This window comes from Pogoniulus pusillus, chromosome 9 (assembly GCF_015220805.1).
Source record: "Pogoniulus pusillus isolate bPogPus1 chromosome 9, bPogPus1.pri, whole genome shotgun sequence".
Classification (NCBI taxonomy): domain Eukaryota; kingdom Metazoa; phylum Chordata; class Aves; order Piciformes; family Lybiidae; genus Pogoniulus; species Pogoniulus pusillus.
The window spans coordinates 10,765,844-10,784,968 of NC_087272.1; the positions used below are offsets into that span (position 1 = coordinate 10,765,844).

The 19,125-nt window shown below is 44.1% G+C and overlaps 1 protein-coding gene and 1 long non-coding RNA gene across 4 annotated transcripts in view; one reads left to right on the forward strand and one right to left on the reverse strand.

Annotated features, from left to right (window-relative positions):
• Positions 1-543: 543 nt before the first annotated feature.
• CSGALNACT1 (chondroitin sulfate N-acetylgalactosaminyltransferase 1) overlaps positions 544-19,125 on the forward strand; it is a 52,290-nt gene continuing 33,708 nt past the window's right edge. For 2 of the 3 annotated variants that reach the window (XM_064148515.1, XM_064148514.1), the window contains exons 1-2: positions 752-1,130; positions 1,540-1,693. The gene's annotated coding sequence lies outside the window, so the exon portion shown is untranslated. Of the gene's footprint in view, positions 617-751; positions 1,131-1,539; positions 1,694-19,125 lie in introns of those variants that run through there. The other variant, XM_064148516.1, reaches the window with a different exon arrangement.
• Positions 3,843-18,652, reverse strand: LOC135178055 (uncharacterized). The gene is made up of 3 exons (XR_010303334.1): positions 18,617-18,652; positions 9,569-9,698; positions 3,843-5,418 (listed from the first exon to the last, which is right to left on the reverse strand). It is a non-coding gene; the product is annotated as an uncharacterized LOC135178055 (long non-coding RNA).

Genomic DNA, 19,125 nt, shown 5'->3' on the forward strand with positions numbered 1-19,125 from the left:
TCCAGCTGAAATGATTCTATGATTCTCTGAGTGGGAGTAGGTTGAAGTGTACTCTGAGTGCCTTTACATAGTCTCTGTCACTTCTAAAAGGGATGCAGGGCAGTCTCCTCAGCTGCAGAGATCCGCGTAGTAATTCCCTGTGTGTGGTGATGAAATGTGGCTGTTTCCACGTGTCACCGGGTTTCTTGGTTTCCTTCCACTATTCCCAAGAAATGCACTTCTTCAGTCTCTGAAGATGCCTTCGCTCATGCAGTGGTCATTCCCAGGAGGGACAGTTAACTCACCCCTGATGGCTGCAGCCTGTGGTGGCTCTCCCCGCTCTCGGCTCCGAGCACAAAGCTGGGCAGCAGCATGTGACTACTCATTTCCTTTCATCAGCGAGCGCTACTTGGACTACAGCATCCCGAGGGAGCCGCCTTAGAGGTTTCCTCTCTAAGTGCTCTGCCTTTCAGAATTGCTTTCCAGCAGCACGCTGAGTGGTCTGAGCAGAGAGAATAGAGGTTTAGCAGGCAGGCAGGCATCAGCAGCACCCTGCTCTTCAGCCCAGGCAACCATCCCTGGCTGGGATCCGCCTGCCTTTGCCCCAGCAGCACGCAGCTCTGGTCGGTGACTGCAGGTACGTCTATGTGCGGAATTACCCCCAGCCTGTGCAGCAAAACCAGTTGAGCAGCATGTTTATAGGAACTGTCCTTAAGAGAGATTGCCCCTTGAAGGAGCACAGCTCCTCTAAGAGGAGTGGGACTGTCTCCAGCCAGCCCTGGGAGACGATGCTGAGAGCATATTGAAAAGCTGTCTCCAGCAAAAGCCTGCCAGTTTAACAACTCTGTTCAGTGTTCCTATTGCACAGTGGGCTCTTTGACGCAACAGAAAGGGCTGCCTTTTTAGGTTTGCTTCTTTCTTTTTTTTCCCCTTTTTGCTTCCTCTTAAATCTGCCTGCCCAATTTAAAGCTTGTGGATATTTCTTCCCCCCTTGGGGAAAGCTTATGTGAGCTTTTTATTTTTTTTTAATATTTCAGTCCATTAAACTATATTTTTTTCTTCTCTCTCTTTTTTTCCCCCTTCTTTCCCCCTTTTTTTTACTTGTTTGCTGTTAGAAAATGCTGGAGCTGAGGACAAAGCTTCCATTGCAGGTCAGTGTATGAACTCTTGACCATTTAATGTTTGAGCGTAGCTTTAGCAAGTGCTGTAGTTTGGGAGGAAAAAAGCAGCGAGTTAACAAGGTTGTGTCATGTGAGTCCATGTCTGCCTACTGCTGGAATAGGAACCTTTTAAGTGGCTGAATTCTGCACAGATGAATTTACCACCTTTCTTTTGCAGACAAAAGTACTAAATTAATATCTGGTGGAGATCTGAGGTGATGTCACAGTTAAAATCTGTATTCTTTAACCTCTGAATCTGCCTACTCCCTCAAAACACAATAAACCTCACTGTGAATTTTAAATCTAAAGGTTTTGCCATTTTATTTTGCAAGGACTGTTTTTTTTTATTTTGCAAGGATTGTGCCTTTGAATTGTATTTTTTCCCCCCACTTCTTTTCAGCACCCTGTACTGAGAAGCATGATACTCCTGGGCACGTGCTGTCTGCAAGGAAGATAGTTATTTGCTGCTTTGTATTTCTTCTTGGATTGCTATCAAAGGAACTAAGAAAGGATGTAGACATGCTGTTAATGTCTCTCTTCAAGCTGTATTTGAGGTAAGGTGATCTTTTTTTCCCCCCCTGCCTCTGAAATTAGAATATGAAGTAGATGCAGTATTGCTTTCATTTATAGCTACGAAGATCATCCTGTGCCTTTTTGCTTTTTCTCTTGATAGAATGTGAATATATTTGTCACAAAGCTGTTTCTTATCTGTGTGGCACTCGAAATCCTGTATTTTACTGTCAACAGTACCTGCCACACATCTGCATGCTTCTGTTAGCTTGTGTACAGTAGATCAATGAGAGATGATTTCGATGATTGCTTCTCCTTTGTTATCATCACATTAAGTGTGTGAGTGAGTGGATTTCTTGCCCTGGGCAGGCAGCTCTTAAGCAAACTTTATAAAACTGAATTACAAATTGTTTCCACTCTGAATCATTTTTTCCTTGCAAGAAGATGACTTTTATGGTAATGTTTAACTTGAGCAGAATTGTTTTCAAACGTACAGGGTGCATTGTTGGTGTATTCTTATTTTAACAGGAAAATAATGATTCATGTCAGACTGCTGGTTTCCTTCTCCACTTAATGTTGCCTCTCAGGGGAAGTTGATAGCTTTAAAAAGTTGAATAATTATTTATCAGGATCAGCATAGCTGAAAGGTGTTGCTGCATATGCAACTGCACTGGAAATGGAGTTTGTATGGGATATCACTTTTGGTGAGTTGCCATTGGTGCCTGGGCTATTAGAAAACACTATTTTTCCCCCAAGCAATTTAAGAAATTGCCATTCAGGGGAGATTTTTTTTCCTGTTACCTTTTTCTGTGGGAAGGTGGCAAATTTCATAATTCAAGATTCTCAGACATGCTTTTAATAATTTTAATGTTATTTAAATCAATCTATCTGACACTTTGTGACATCTCTTACAAGGAGAAATATGTTTTAAGAATGCTGCAAGTCCAGAAACATTCTGAATTAAGAAAAACCTGAATTTATCTTTTTTGCCTCCTCACATCTCTGAAACTGTTTGCTATTTGAATTCCAAGTAGTCTTGGCTCTCTTAACAGTGTGTCAAGAGGATTTTGACTTGGAATGGGGTAGGGAGTGTGGCATGGCAGAGTTATAGAGCTACAATGAACTATTTTTATCTCATAGAGCAAAAATATTTACTACTATAAGCCTTCATAACACAGAGAGAGTGATTTCCCATTGGAATGGGCTGCCCAGGGAGGTGGTGGAGGCACCGTCCCTGGAGGTCTTCAAGAAAAGCCTGGATGAGGCATTTAGTGCCATGGTCTAGTTGATTGGATAGGGCTGGGTGCTAGGTTGGACTGGATGATCTTGGAGGTCTCTTCCAACCTGGTTGATTCTATGATTCATATGAACCAATTCATTCAAAGGAAGCTTTAAAACCTATTGAGATTTTACTTTCTTTAGTCCACACCAAATCTTCTTGGCACTCTCCATCATGTATTTTTGGGAGATATGCACCCATATCCTGTCACAGTACAAATGCACAACTGGTGTTTGCAACCTGTTTTCTACTGTTAAACTACAGAAAGCTTATTCCCTCCTGCCATGAAGTTTTCTCAAGTTGAATGTGCCTTCAAAGCCTTAAAGTTAACTGGTGTAATAAATCAAGGCAGTCTTTATGTAACATGTTTCTGAACCCTTTTATCAACAACTGTCTCTGCTCCACCATCACTGTCAGGGAGTGTACTGGGCTGCATTCCTTCCCTTCTGATCTCTAGTTTGTGTGGCAGTCAGTCCTGCTTCAAGCATGCAACAGCTGTGATGTGTTGATATCTCTGCTGATATTACCCTGCCTGAAAGCATGAATGAGGCAGGTGGATATAGGAGATGGGTATCTTGGTGTGTTCTTTGGGATGTATGTTCTTGTTCTGGGAATTGCAGCAGATGTTGCAATGTCTCACTGACTTCCAGTTGTCTTGCTTATTGACAGTTACTGAAAGGAAATTGCGGTGCCAGCTTTCTATCTAGTCAATGTAACAAAGCTTGTGGCTTGCTGTGTTTCTCCTGAGCAAGGTCAGGTTAACGAGTGTTTGTTTTATTACCCTGGTGACCTTGTGTATGGATTGCCATGTCCTCAGCAAGGAAAGGTTAGCTATTATCTAGTTAGTCTAAATCATCCACAGCTTAGGCCTGGTTATGAAGAAATGCAGTAAGAACTTGTATTTGTAATGGTTAAAATAGGCAACACATTTAGAAACACTTATGCAAGATAGAGACAAAAAGAAAAGGCAAAAATGCTTCATCTATTTATACCGAGCTTGTAGTAGGAAGGTCTTGATCTGTCAAGACTTTCTTGTTTGCACACAGCTTATCTTTCAGGTCACATCTCTTAGAAAAAGCCTGTCCATGAGCCTCCATCAGTTACCCCTCTGATGAGAGAAAACTCCCATCCCACCATGTGCCTCAGCTCAGTTCCAAACTCCTGAGGAAGCCTTGATTTCTTATTCAGTCTTCTCTACATTTTTTTTCTGACAGTGCAGTGTTATTCTTTTATCTCCAAGCCCATTTTGCTTATGTCTATTCAGACAAGGTGTCATCAATGTTCTTAATTATTTCAGTATTAGACAGAAAGTTCTCTTTAATAGTGTGTGTGTGTTACCTTCTTACACCTGACTGGTTAGTCAAAAAAAAGGAGTAAATCTCTTTGCCTCCCTTTATAACTTTAGTTTTCAGGAAAAATGTCTTCATGTGTTCCCTACCAGTGAGGGTATTAACATACTCAGTGTTGTGCAGAGCAAGGGCTGGCTTTTTCCTAACACTGAAACAGAAGTTTGCTGTCAGGAGACAGCAGAGAGTTGTGTGCTACTATTTAAAGATGATCCCTGTACTGAATCAAGTAACAGAGTAGAAGACTTGGGGGGCATAAACTGAAGACTTTCAAGATTGAGGGCTAAAGAGAAATGACTCTGTAGTGCACTAGGCAAACATTTTCTTTTAACTCTTCAAGGTGCAAATATTTCACCCATATTACCTTTTCATGTGTGCATTTTAGGCTGAGTGTGCACCTGCAGTCTCTCTGAGGGCCTCTCGGCACTGTCATAATATTGCTAGTAAGAAATCATGTCTGAAGTCATGTCTTGGTCTGAAGAGAGGCCTTTGGCTGGATGCCATGCTGCTTGAAGGCTTGTCTGAACCTTTTCTTTGAGACTTGATTGCATTTAGGATTGAGAATAAAGGCTTGGCTAAAAATCCCCTACGCCGAAAGTCTCCCACAGCCTCAGGGAGCTTGACCAGCTCAATGGCAGTTGGCAGCATCTGCTTTAGGAAATGCCTTGAGCCTGTTGATCGAGCTGAAAGAGCTTTATTTCTTGTGTTCTACCTCAGCTGAAGCAAAGCATCTGAAGTTAGGGCCTTACTAACAGGTTTCCACTTGTTTTGGTTCATTAGCTACAGCTATAAATAGTAACTGCTCATGGGTGCAGAAAGCCTGTCTTCTTGGTTCACACCTTCATTAGGAATCACAGACATGGCAGGCTGCATTTGGAATTCTTGGTTGGGATGTTCCTTGTGTGGATGCCTAGTGTTTGTTAGGTTTTAGTGACTGGAAGGCATCAGAGAAATCAATGATAAGATTGTAGAGATTTTGCAAGTTTCTTTTGTGTTGGAGTCCATGCTTTGAAGGTTCAGAGCTGTAATAATTTCTAGCTACATTTAACTGCATGGACTGACAGAGAGGGTATAGATTATTTGCAGCTCTGTAGACTGTCAAAGGCAACCCAGACCACACACAGCTTCTTGCCTTTACTAAAACCTATGGAAGAAATGTAATAGTCAGTTCTGTAAAATTAGTACTTTTCCCAGTGCTGAAAGCAATAATTTTTAACCTTTGCTCCTCAGTTTTAGAATAGCTGCAGTCCTCTGTCCTGGTTTCTGGTTCATCATCAACAGATTTAGGGGGTGCAGGCTATAATGTATGGACATGGCGCATCAGGGCATGGTTTAGTGACTGTGGTGGTCTTAGGATGATGGTTGATCATGGACTTGATGTTAGAGGTCTTTTCCAACCAAAACAATTCTATGATTCTATGCTATTTCTGCTTGATGCCAAGCAACATTAAAGCCACTGGGAGAGTTCTTAAGAGTATGTTAGCATTAAGCATTGTTAAGACCATCACCTTAATGCCTTAAACACTTTGAAGCTGCATTCCTGCTCTCCCATTGAAGCCATACAGCTGTTCTGCCCAGTTAGTTGGTGGCCTGTTCCCAGCTTAAGAGAAGGGGCTTGCAGGAATGATATGAGCATAGCAGGGACTGCAAGCATCCAACTAAATTCAGTTTTGCTAGTGATGTCTGTGAGCAAGATCTGACAAACTCTAACAATGATGAGAGGCAAAGAACAGGAGAAACTTTGCAGGCAGTTGTCTTTTTTAGTAGCAAATAGAAGAGAGGATAGTTTTAATTTTCAAGTCTGTGTCTGGGTGGAAGTGGGCTGCCCCTCTGGGTACATGAATATCCATTGTCTTCATGTTGCATTGCCTTGATGACAGAGAAACATAAGCCTGCTACTTGGGCATGGGCATCATCCTCCTATTTGAAAAGGAAAATATAACAGGATGGTGATGGAAATGCTGCTGAAGTGAAATCCTGTGGAAAAAAAAATGTTCTTTTTTTCCTCTTTATTGAGTGACTGAAAGTGGTCCTGCAGCCTACTGTCAAGAAGATACAGAACAATATACACTCCAGCAACCTTGGAGAAGTGTGCGGATACCCCTGAGAGTTGTTTCTACTGGAGAGGGCTGAGGCAGCAACAGGATTGTGGCTTGCTCTTTCTGCAAAACCTTTTTTTTCCTTTTTGATATACAGCTAAAGCTATAAATAGTTGACAGTTCTTAAATTGAATAATCCTTTCTTCCTCTCCAGGATGAGAAACTGAATCAAGATTTTCAAAGCCAAAATGCTTGCCAGCAGATATCCTTATTAATCATCTGTTTGTAATGTCACTCAGATCTAGAGGGAGTTCTTTTATTGTTCCTGGTTTGTGTATGGTGAAAAGAACCACACAGAGTCTTTCCAGTGGCAGAAACAGAAGCAGGACTTGAAGTCTCCCACATTTGAGCTCAGTGTTGTGTCTGTCAGGTTATCTTCTGTTCTGTAGCCACCTCTGGAAATTAGAATTCCTTAATTTTCAGAACATTTGGGCCATCTCTAAGTCCACCTGATTTGGACATGGGCAATCACTGCCCTTGAAAGCTGGGTTGATAAAAAATTAGAGAGTAAAATATTCAAACTACAGGAGTCAATGAGTATGCAAAAGAGCTCCCAGGCACATGCAGTAATGCAGATGACTTCAGTGACTTTCACGTTACTCAGATCATCACTGGTGCTCTCTGGTTTGTGTTTCCCTCACAGCTTTAGCTGGGATGCAAATGCTGAAAGGCAGATGGACATTATGTCACCTATACTGCTACTTCTGCTGCGAAGGTAGTACTTCAGCTGCATCAGGGAGAGCTTACAAAGGAGAATATTTCAGTCCTGAAAATGGGATTTAAGAGGTTTTTCAGCATTTTCCCCTGTGAATTTATATTAGAGAAGATAGCTGTGAGAATACTTCCCGTGGTGATCATAATGGAGTCAGGTAGAGTTGCATGTGCCAGGGATCAGTGGTAAGCATTCAGTGTTGGAACAAGGAGGCTTTGTGTTAGGAAGGAGGCATCATGCACATTTTTATTTGTTACCTTTTGTAACCTGTCAGCCAGGCCCAATAAGGCTGGGAGGGCTCAATTTACCCTGTAAGAGTGTGTCTACACTTAGTCTCTTTGCCTTCATCTGTCCTACAACTGATGTTTCTGTTAGCATTTAGATCACAGAAGTACTGACATCCTTCACAGTGGGAAACTTCAGGAATTGTATTGATTTGGAAGGGAGAGCTTTGCTCTGGCAGATCAGACAGTCCTTCCTGTGTGCACTTTCAGTGTGCAAAACCTTTCCTCTTCAGTTAAAATAGCCTGAAAATAAAGGCAGCAGTTTCGCAGCACCCTTCTTTTACAGGAAGACTGCTGTTATTTGTGAGAAGGTGAAGCCTCTTGAATTCAGGGCAGGGATTTTAGACTAACTTTTGGAAAGCTTGTGTTACAGCAAAGTGTACAGCAGTGTGGATTGTGAATTAGGATACCTGCACTGTTTTTTTTCTCTCATCAGACTGCTATTAAGTAAATAAAACCAAAACTGAGTGGAGTATATAACACATCAGAATATTGACTCAAATACTAGCAAGCTGTAATACTTTAGACTGATGCACTTATTATGAAAGAGGTGGTTGCTAGCTTAGAAACTGATGAGATCTGTTTGAGCCACAGTGATAGGAAGCACAAAAGAACCTGTTCAGGTTGCAGGAGAGTCTAAGGCGATCCAATGAGATAAAAGTCAGTGGTGAGCTTTTCTCATGCCTAACTGAACCAAGCATAAACATTTATGAATGAATTAATAAGCTATTCCACAAATAGCCCAGCTCTCTCTGAGAGTTGTTCAGGAAATGAAAAGCACTTAGGTAATGCTGAAGGAATGAAAGGAAAATTTCTTAGCATTAGAGGAGGAAAAATAAAGCTTCGCTCTCAAAATCCTTAGGAGCTAACTATACTGGGAAGCTAGATCACTGCAAATGTGAAGTACCTGCAAAAGTGTAATTTTGAGAGCACATCTCAGAACCTCTCCAAAGTATCATAATGAAGCAGGAGTCCTAATTTTCAGGTGTGGCCACAAAAGCTTTATAACTCTGTGTACATTGAAGTTTGCATTTGTCCAAATGTAGCTTAAACTTCCTTCTTTTTGTCTCTATGCTGGATTTGCCTCCTGGTATCACAGCCAGATAGGAGCAGCTGAAGAAGGTTGCTGTAACATGTCTTGTTTGCTAGCAATTCCAGGTAGCAGTGTATGTGCTAAGAGGGCCAGAGCCATACAGAATGCCTGACTGTGCCATGCACTGCAGCTACAGGGAGTGTGTGGGAAGCAGACCACTTCTCTTTCATTAGAAGCACCTCTTACACTGGGGTAGTAGTTATTCTTGGTGAGCACAGGTGGGCAAGGGAGCCACGTCCAAGGAAAATGTAGGCTTTTCAAGGAAATTTAAGGGAGGTACATTGCAGATTTTTTTCCAGTAAGTGCAGGGCTGTTCTTTTCTTACCTTTTTTTCCCTTCCCCCAATTAATTTGCTTGAGCTGGCAAAACCAAACTTATCTGGTGGAAAAAGCTTTTGTTTTTTGGTGTTTTTTTGTTTTTGGTTTTGTTTTTTTTTAATAAGGCAGTTGTCCATTTCCTGTACTCTGATTAGAATCTTTTTGGCTGTGAACTACTCAGAGTCACAACTTCGGAGTCTGAGTGAAAAAAAGACTTGGCTGGCAACAGTTTAGTCATCTTGTAAACCTATTAAACCTCAGCAGCAAAAGAGACACAAAGGTCTAGATTAGGATTTAACAATTTCTCATTTTCACCTCTTTCCAAGGATGCCAGCCTGTAAAGAGCTTTTGAAAAGACTTTGCATCTCTGTTGGAACCTCCTGGCATTTTACTGAACTATTCCTTATTTGCTTTTTAACCTCTATCCCCAATACCAAGGGTTTTTCACTGATTTGAAATAACACTATGGCTGCACTCCAGCATGCCCTTTATGTGGGTCACATATTCCTCCTTCTCTGCATTGGTCTAAGATTTCCAATTATTTCCATATTCATTAAGCCCAGTCACTACACTGCCAACTGAAATGGGCAGGCTGCTCAATGTCTTTTCCAACTAGGTTGGACTGGATGCTAGGTTGGACTGGATGATCTTGGAGGTCTTTTCTAACCTGGTTGATTCTATGATTCTATGAATCCAAGACTTCACTTTTCATTGGTATAGTGACTGAGGAAGAGATTTGCTTTGTCTTCACAAATACATCCAGACACGACACATATTGTCATACCTTACCATTGAAATTTGTACGAGCATAGGCTGGGAAGTTCCTGAAAGATGGATAATAATCAGCAATTCCTATGAAGTGATGTTGACATGCTCAGTAAAGCACTGCAGTTATGTGGCAGGGACCTGGACTCCCACACTGTGGAAGGAAACAGAATGAGGCTGACACATAGACCAAACAGGCAACACTCACAACCTGCAAGGAACTGGAAACTTCCTCTTCAGGAGCTGGAGAGGAATCTGGGTTCAAGATTTTGACCGATAGGTCTTGCTCCCAGATGTCCCAGGAGCTCAGTTAGGAGTCTACAGTGCTGAGCTGAGGTTGGCTTTTGGTTGGAGACCAAGTGCAAATTCACTCCAGAGAATTGCTCAGAAAAATGCCACTTCCAGATGGCTTGTGGGAGATATCTAGGCTATGTTGTGACCTTACATTTCAGGCTTTATTGCTGCTCACCATGGCAATGGGAACATAAGTGGAGAAATGCTGGTGGTAAAGAAACACTGATACCTTTCATTCAGCTGCTCCACCAGGCAGATGGTTAAGAGCCCCGTTGAAATGGGCTGCCTGGAAAGGTGGTGGAGTCACCATCCCTGGAGGTTTTTAAAAGGAGGCTAGATGAGGCACTTAGTGACATGGTTTAGTTAATTAGAAGGATTAGGTGATAGGTTGGACTCGATGAGACTAGAGGTCTTTTTCAACCTGGTTAGCTTTGTGATTCTGTGAAGCACAGGGCTATGGGTCTAGGGAGAGAGGCAGAGCAGTCAGAAAATGCATGGGGAGACAAGAAGACCTTTAGCAGCCCCTCCCCAAAGTCAGAGATCACAGGATATTAGGGGTTGAAAGGGACCCAAGGAGATCATTGAGTCCAACCTCCCTGCCAGAGCACTACCACACAATCTAACACAGATTACAGAGGAACACATCCAGACAGGCCTTGAAAGTCTCCATAGAAGGAGACTCCACAACCTCTCTGGGGAGCCTGTGCCAGTGCTCTGGGACCCCTAAGGTAAAGAAGTCTCCCCTTGTGTTGAGGTGGAACCTCTTGTGCTGCAACTTACACCCACTGCTCCTCTCAGAGAGAAGAGCTAAGCTTTGTAAGGTGAAGTTATGTAGGGATTTGTCTTTTCTGACATTTGGGTATTTTTCCTCCCTTGGCTTATTAAGTTTCTATGAACAAATAAAAGATGTTGTCCTTCTGATGTAGCTTGCCTGAGTCACTCCATTTCATAACAGCCACAAATGGCCAGAAAGTTTGTTGTAGCTGGACTCAGGCCCATTGGGACTTGCTGAGATAAATATAGTTGATGGAAAAAGAAGTGATAAGAGCTGCCTAACACAGCCTGCCCTCAGAAAAAGCAAAGCTGGGAGTCCCTTGCTGCTCAAGACTCCCCAGGTAAAATTCTAGAGTCACTTCAGTAAGGCTCCCAGTCCACTCTTCACTTCTTTGTGAGAAGTGTATTGCTGGTGCAGGCCCTCTTCTGCTCTCTAAGGTTCTATGGATGTTCTATGTAAATTTGTCTTGGACAGGTGGATATTTTGGTGTTTTTTCTTCTCATTTTTGTTCCCCCCCCCCCCCCCCCCCCCCCCCCCCGCCCCCCAGACATATTTCAGAATCAGAGCCAGCTGCTACAGCTTCTTCTCTTCAGCAAAACCACTTGAAACTGCGTGGAGGTTTTGTGGCTCTTCGTAGCTACAAACCTACTGGCAACCCAGTGCCTTCACACTGCATGTTTATTTTAGCAACAACATGATTCAAGTGGTTCCCACAAACGCCCTCATCTTTTGTCTCCACTTGTTTACTCCTCAGTTTTATCTTCTAAACACATTTCCCCATCCATTCAGCGAAGCAAAGGAAGCTGTGTTAACTCCAGCTCGGGCATATCAATGCTAATGACCAGGCTGGAGGAATGCTTGAGGACAGCACAATCTCCTCTTCAGCCCAGTCCTTTCTGCTTCCTAGAGTGAAGGTTTCAGGTTGGAGTGTGTGGTTTGTGTTTTCCCAAACGTATGGCATCTTTGCACTTGTGTGGTCTGAGCACCCAGCACAGCCTGCTGCGTTGGGAAATCTAGGCTGTGCTGCATGTTTCCTCTGAGAAGAAATGTCATCTGCCCTCCTGCATGCACTAGCTTCATCATTTCATTCCTCAGTGAGTTGGCATAGCCTTGGCAAGGAATTCTAAAGCTCACGTTCCTTTTCTCTAGTGACCGTGTGTACGTGATGTGGAAGTGCAATGCAAATCCCATGAAGCTGCCTTCAGATGTTCTGCCACAGCCTATGTCTTGAGCTAGTCAGAGGCATTTGACATTTAGAGACAGGGTGGATGGATTAAGGAGAAAAGAGGAAATGGTTATGGCAATTTTCAGTGAAGTCATATTGTGCTCTAGTTTAAATAACGGCTCCTGGTTGTGGCTTCTTGTCAAGATGGTCTACTTGCAGCTTTCATTAGTAGCACTTTCTGCTACTGGTCTGGTGTCAGCAGTGTGCCCAGGTGGCCAAGCAAGCCAATGGCATCCTGGCTTGTACTGGAAACGTGGTGGCCAGCAGGAACAGGGAGGTGATCATTCCCTTGTACTCAGCACTGCTGAGGCCACACCTCGAGTTCTGTGTTCAGTTCTGGGCACCTCACTACATGGGAGACATTGAGGTGCTGGAGCATGTTCAAAGAAGGGCAACAGGGCTGGTGAAGGGCCTGGAGCACATGGCCTGGGAGAGGTATCTGAGGGAACTGGGATTGTTCAGTGTGGAGAAGAGAAGCCTGAGGGCAGACCTCATTGCTTTCTACAACTACCTGAAGGGAGGCTGGAGTAAGGAGGGGGCAGCCTCTTCTCCTTGATGACAAGCAACAGGACCAAAGGAAATGGTTCCAAGCTGCACCAGGGGAGGTTCAGCCTGGATGTTAGGAAATATTTCTTCACTGAAAGGGTTCTCCAACACTGGAATGATCTGCCCAGAGCAGTGTTAGAATCACCATTCCTGGAAGTGTTCAAGCAGTCTGTGGACCTGGCACTTAGGAATACAATTTAGTGTTGACCGTTCAGTGGCCAAGGCCTGGACTGGATGATCTTTGAGGCCTCTTCCAACCAGACATATTCTGTGATTCTGTGTTTGTATTTTGATCTGGCAGAACAGCTTACAGAGAATTGGTGCCAGAGAAACAGAATAAGATTCAGCAGTTGATACTGTTCTAAGCCTTGGAATCACAGAATGGTAGGGGTTGGAAGGGGCCTCTGGAGATCATCTAGTTCAACTCCAGATCACGTAAAGCAGGTTGCACAGGAATGTATCCAGGCAGGTTTTTAAAGTCTCCAGAGAAGGAGACTCTAGAACTTATCTGGGCAGCTTGCTCCAGTGCTTCAGCTCTCTCACAGGGAAGAATTTTCTCCTTAAGTTTAAATTAAACTTCCTGTGTTGCAGTTTGTGCCCATTACCCCTTGTCCTATCACTGGCCACCACTGAAGAGACCAGCTCCATCCTCTTGAACCCCTCCACTCTCTCCATATTTCATAGAATCATAGAATCAACAAGGTTGGAAGAGTCCTCCAAAATCAGCCAGGCCAACCTAGCACCCAGCCCTAGCCAGTCAACTAGACCATGGCACCAAGTGCCTCACCCAGGCTTTTCCTGAACACCTCCAGGGATGGTGACTCCACCACCTCCCTGGGCAGCCCATTCCAATGGCAAATCACTCTCTCTAGGAAGAACTTCCTCCTAACATCCAATTTATAAGCATTGGTAAGATTCCCTCTCAGTCTTGTCTCCTTCAGGCTAAACAGCTTCAAGTCTTTCACCCTCTCTTCATAAGAGAGATGTTCCAGGCCCCTCATCATGTCTGTGTCCCTCCAGCAGTTCCCTGTCTCTCTTGAACTGGGGAGCCCAGAACTAGACACAATACTCCAAGCGTAGAGGCAGAATAGAAGGGAAGGAGAATCTCTCTCAACCTGCTGCATAGACTCTTCTTAATGCACTCCAGGATGCTAGTGGGCTTCTTAGCCATGCCAGCACACTGCTGGCTTAAATCATTATGACATGGATAATATTAATTTCCTTTTATTTCATGCAGAAATACTCTCTGTCTTTGGGACATCAGTAAAATCCACTGGAGCCCTGATGCCTGATTAGGTCAATAGCATTCCAGAGTAAATGGGAATAGTTCACAGAACCACAGCATTAACCAGGTTGGAAAAGACCTTTGAGATCATCAAATCCAACCTATCACTTAACACCTTCTAATTAACTGAATCGTGGCACTAAGTGCCTCATCCAGCCTCCTTTTAAACACCCTCAGGGATGGAGAGCCTATTCCAATGGGCAATCACTCCTTCTGTGAAGATCTTCTTCCTAACATCCAGCCTAAGCCTGCCCTGGCACAGCTTGAGGCTGTGTCCTGTTGTTCTGTCACTGGTTGTCTGGGAGAGGAGACCAACCCCACCTGTTCTTGGGAAAGTGCATGTTTGCAGGAAGTAACAAAGGGTAAATAAACGTTTCCAGTTCCAAGGGCCTGGAAATAGTTTTCATGTTGTGGTTGTGGTGTCTTAGGAATCTACCTAGGAGGGACAAAATCAGAGGTGTGAAAAGGTTTGTGTTCCATTACTAGAGCTGACTCTTGTTTTCAGCAGGAAATGGTACTTTGTAAATTCCTTCTCATCTCATTTACCAGGAGTTACTGGAGTCATCTCTACAGCTCCCTCGCATTACCTGACAAGTGCTAACAAGCTGTAGTGTCTGTGTTGTTGAGTAGTGGGACAGAGGTTCTTTGTCTAGCCTGTTTTATCTCTGGCAGAGGAAAGCATGCCTTGATTTTCTGTTACAGTAGAATTAGAGCTACTGATTACAAATGTTCCTCTTTCAGCACTGTGTCATCACACACCTTAGCTCCTTGGCCACACTGTTAGTGCTGGGTTCAGTTTTGGATTCCTCATTACAGGAAGCCACGAGGATGATCAGAGGGCTGGAGCACCTCTCCTAATGAGGACAGACTGAAAGAGTTGGGGCTGTTCAGTCTGGAGAAGAGAAGGCTCCGAGGTGACCTTATTGTGGCCTTTCAGGATCTGAAGGGGGCCTACAAAAAAGCTGGGGAGAGACTTTTTAGGCTATCAGGGAGTGACAGGACTAGGGGAGATGGAGCAAAGCTGGAGATGGGGAGATTCAGAGTGGACATGAGGAGGAAGTTTTTCACCATGAAAGTGGTGAGAGCCTGGAATGGGTTGCCCAGGGAGGTGGTTGAGGCCTTCTCATCCCTGGAGGTGTTTAAGGCCAGGCTGGATGAGGCTGTGGGCAGCCTGATTTAGGGTAGGATGCCCCTGCCTATGGCAGGGGGGTTGGAACTAGATGATCCTTGTGGTCCCTTCCAATCCTGACTGATTCTGTGAGTCTGTGAAGACTGAGTTGCTGGAGCATGTCCAAGGAAGAGCAACTAAACTGGCAAAGGGTCTGGAGAACAGGTCTGATGAGGAACAACTGAGGGAACTGTGGTTGTGTAGTCTTCAGAAGAGGAGGCTGAGGGGGCACCTCATTGCCTTCTACAACTACCTCAAAGGAGGCTGGAATGAGGTGGGGGTCAGTCTCTTCTCACATGCAGCAAGTGACAGGACAAGAGTAAACAGTCTCAAGTTGTGGCAGGGGAGGTTCAGGTTGGATATTATGAGAAACACTTTTCACAAAAGGGTTCTCAAGCAGAGGAAGAGGCTGTCAGGGAGGTGGTGGAGTCACCACAGAATCATAGGATGGTTTGGCTTGGAAGGCCATCCAGTCTAGCCCCCTGCTATCCCTGGAGGTATTTAAAAGACACATGCTTAGGGACATTGGTTTAGTAGTAGTAGCTTAGCATTAGTGCTGGGGTTGTGAGCTCTAGGTGAGGGATTGAACTTGAAGATCTCAAAGGTCTCTTCCAACCTCAACAGTTGTGTATTTTTATCATTTTAACTTCCCTTTCCCAAAAAAGAAGAAGAGAATCCAGTGACCTTCCCAGCAATAACCTTTTTTCTGTTTGCCTGTCTAATGAAATGTGAATGCTAGCTGTACTTTCCACAGCACACCATCTCCTTTTAGCCAGCTCTTTGTTTCAGGAGCCTAGCTGCGCAGTGTTTGGATTGTGTGAGAGACCTCATCCAGCTCCATCACTGCCACACTGGTGAAAAACAGTGGCCTGTCATTCAGAATGCTTCCTCAGTGTTCTCTCCGTGATGGACACAGCATTTTCCAGCTGAGGTTGATCAGGTGTTTATAACACCAGGAAATGGGCATGCTGGGGTCTTTAAAAGCCTTTGGTGTGGCATATTTTTAAACTGGACAAGTTGACACATAGATGTGCTGCTGAAAGACATGATTTAGCACCAGACTTGGCAGAGTTAGATAATGGTAGGACTTGATGAGCTAAAAGGTCTTTGTCACCTGAAGAGAGTCCAATGGAGTGCTACAAGGATGACAAGGATTGGAGCATTGCCTTATGAGGAAAGACTGAGAGACCTGGAGCTTTTTAGTCTGGAGAGGAGTAGGAGGGGATCTAATAAATGTATATAAATATCAGAGGGCTGGGTGTCAAGAAGGAAGGGACAGATTCTTAGCACTTGTGCCCTGCAACAGGATAAGGGCCAATGGATGTAAACTTCAGCACTGAAGTTCCACATCAACACGAGGAAGAACTTTTACAGTGTAAGGGTCACTGGAACAGCCTCCCCAGAAGGGTTGTGGAGTCTGTGAACCTTCAGACTTTGAGCTGAACTGTCTTCTCTAGATGTGGTAGAAGCATTTTCTGGTCATTTTGTGATTGATCTTTTTTTTTCCTGATGGCTTGAAAGTGGAGGAAGCCTGAGAACCAACCTGTCCACTGAACAAAGCTTGTGTTGTGCCACAGTGTGGATTTGGGCTGAGGGAGGGCTGTATTTTGCCAGCACATTGAAGCATAAATGGTTGGACTTTATGTGTTTGCAGGCCATAAAGTGTGCTGCTAAGAAGTGCTCTGCTGCGTGAGCAGGTGGTGGAGTGTGTCCTCAGGGAATGACTTTAACTTGAATTGGTCTGGAAAAAGAGGCTGTCTAAAAGCAAGTTGTCTTGGTTCTAGTTTAAATTTTCCAGAAACTCAAATATAGGTAATAGAGTCACTAACAATTTCTAGGATGCCTTTTCCTCTTCCCTCCTCCCCCCCCCCTTTTTTTTTTGTTTCAAAGAAAAGGAATTAGATGTAGAGAGGAAAAGGCAACACACACCCAAATAAATAGACTCACTTCGATTTGGAACTTAAAAGAGAAAACTTTAACAACAAATAAAAGGTATTTGAGGTAGGGGAGTTAGAAAGAGGTATAGGGAAGGGAAAACAAGATACAATATATATATGTGTGCTAGTTTGAAGCTAGCTAGAATGTTTTGGTGAGAAGAACAAGATTACAGGCTGTGATAAGGAAAACAGAATAATGTCTACTTCACTCATAGGCTTACTGAGAGATACAAGAAGAAGAATCTAAACATAGATAAGGCTCTTCTGCTGGGGAACTGGCTGAACTGCATTTCTCTCTCCAGCCTCTCTGCCATTTTTCTGATTAATACACTTTGCTTCCTAACCCCCTGGCTGAACCTCTATTCTTCCTTGGGACTGGGGTAAGATTGAGAGGGGAAGGGGGAAGGTGAAGGGGTGGTTGGGAGCCCCTCCTGGGGACTCAGGTTTCTGGGAGGGCTGTTGTGTTTCTGTATTACCTTTTACCTTGTCTATTTCTGTCTATAACTGTATATACTGTAAATATCTGCTTGTATATTGTGCTAGCTGCAAATGTAAGCTTCATTCAATTTCCAGAGCCAGCTGAGTCTAGTCTAGGTGATTTACAAAGTGTGGGGAAGCAGGGAACACCCAAACCATCACTATATATATATATGTGTGTGTTGATCTATAATAGCCAAAACCTAGTATGAACTGCATATAAATTTAGTTTCTAAGCTGTGTTAATTCCCAACTCACAAGTGGATAATTTCTGTGTTTAATGTGAAAAGACTCTCACATATTATATCCCAATACCTTATTCTTCATAGATCCTCAGAGATAGTTGGTGAGAAGATTTGATCATCAAATAGAATTGTACCTGGTTGCCATATCAAAATGTTAGTAAAGAACCTTACAGGTACAATTCAGTGGATACAATAATTCAAATTATTTCAATGGAAAGGAATAAAATAGAAACTAATCATTAATTATTTGGGTATCTGATATCTCTTTAAGCTTGAATTGTGAGTCTAGCTTTTAATTCTCTGTCCTCTTCTGTGATAATTACTGAAACCCATACTTTATTTAACAATTTCTGAGCCACAGTTTGTATATCCTTCTTTTCTGCCAGAAGACTGTGAGATTGTTTAACCTGCAGAAGAGGAGGCTCAGGGCAGAGCTCATTGCTGCCTGCAGCTCCCTGCAGGGAGGCTGTAGCCAGGTGGGGTTGGGCTCTGCTGCCAGGCAAGCAGCAACAGAACAAGGGGGGACAGTCTCAAGTTGTGCCGGGTGAGGTCTGGGCTGGATGTTAGGAGGAAGTTGTTGGCAGAGAGAGTGACTGGCATTGGAATGGGCTGCCCAGGGAGGTGGTGGAGTCTCTGTGGCTGGAGGTGTTGAAGCCAAACCTGGCTGAGGCATTTAGTGCCATGGTGTGGCTGATTGGGCAGGGCTGGGTGCTAGGTTGGGCTGGCTGAGCTTGGAGGTCTCTTCCAACCTGGCTGATTGTGTGAGTCTGTGAATAAAGCCAGTTCTAGCTTCATTACAAAACAAAACAGAATTTTAGCTACTCTGACACAAAGGAGTGCCAATGAGATTGGAGTTTTGTTCCACTTCCCTTGTCAGGGACTCTCAGACGTTCCCTCCACGCTCATTCAGTGTTTCACAGATTCAGTCCTGCCCTTTCTACAGTGTGACAAGAGAGCAGAAGGCAGCAGCTAAACATAGAGGAGCTCAGCCAGCACCCCTTGGTGATGTTAGAGCAATCATCAAGCCTAGCCCTACATAGCCGGGGGGCCACCAGGCCCCCCGGCCTTTGATCACCTCCACCATTCACCCAGTGTGCACACACCAAGGTAGGAGACTCACCAGTGGTGACTGGAGGAGGATCCTCCGCCCAGTTGGGCAAGCTTAGGGCTACTGCCTCTTCTGGGGCTGATTATAAAGGGGAGCAGGGAGGGCAAAGTGGTCACACCTGGGGTGGGAGGAGACTGCAACAGCACCCAGGTGCTGTGGGTTTGGGGGGATAAAAGGGGAAAATGTGGGATGGGAAAAGAGCAAAGCTTATATTATTCACAGAGAGAGTGACTGGCATTGGAATGGGCTGCCCAGGGAGGTGGTGGAGTCACCACCCCTGGAGGTGTTTAAGAGGAGAGTGGATGAGGCACTTAGTGCCATGTGTTAGTTAATTAGAAGGGTTTGGTGGTAGGTTGGACTCGATGATCCCAGAGGTCTTTTCCAACCTGGTTAATTCTGTGATTCTGTGATATATATGTATATGCACATGCAACCAGATTGATGACAATGAGTTTGTCCACCTGGTGGATTGATGGCCATGTGGTAAAACAAAGAGTGGCAGGAACAGGAGGGTGGTGCTG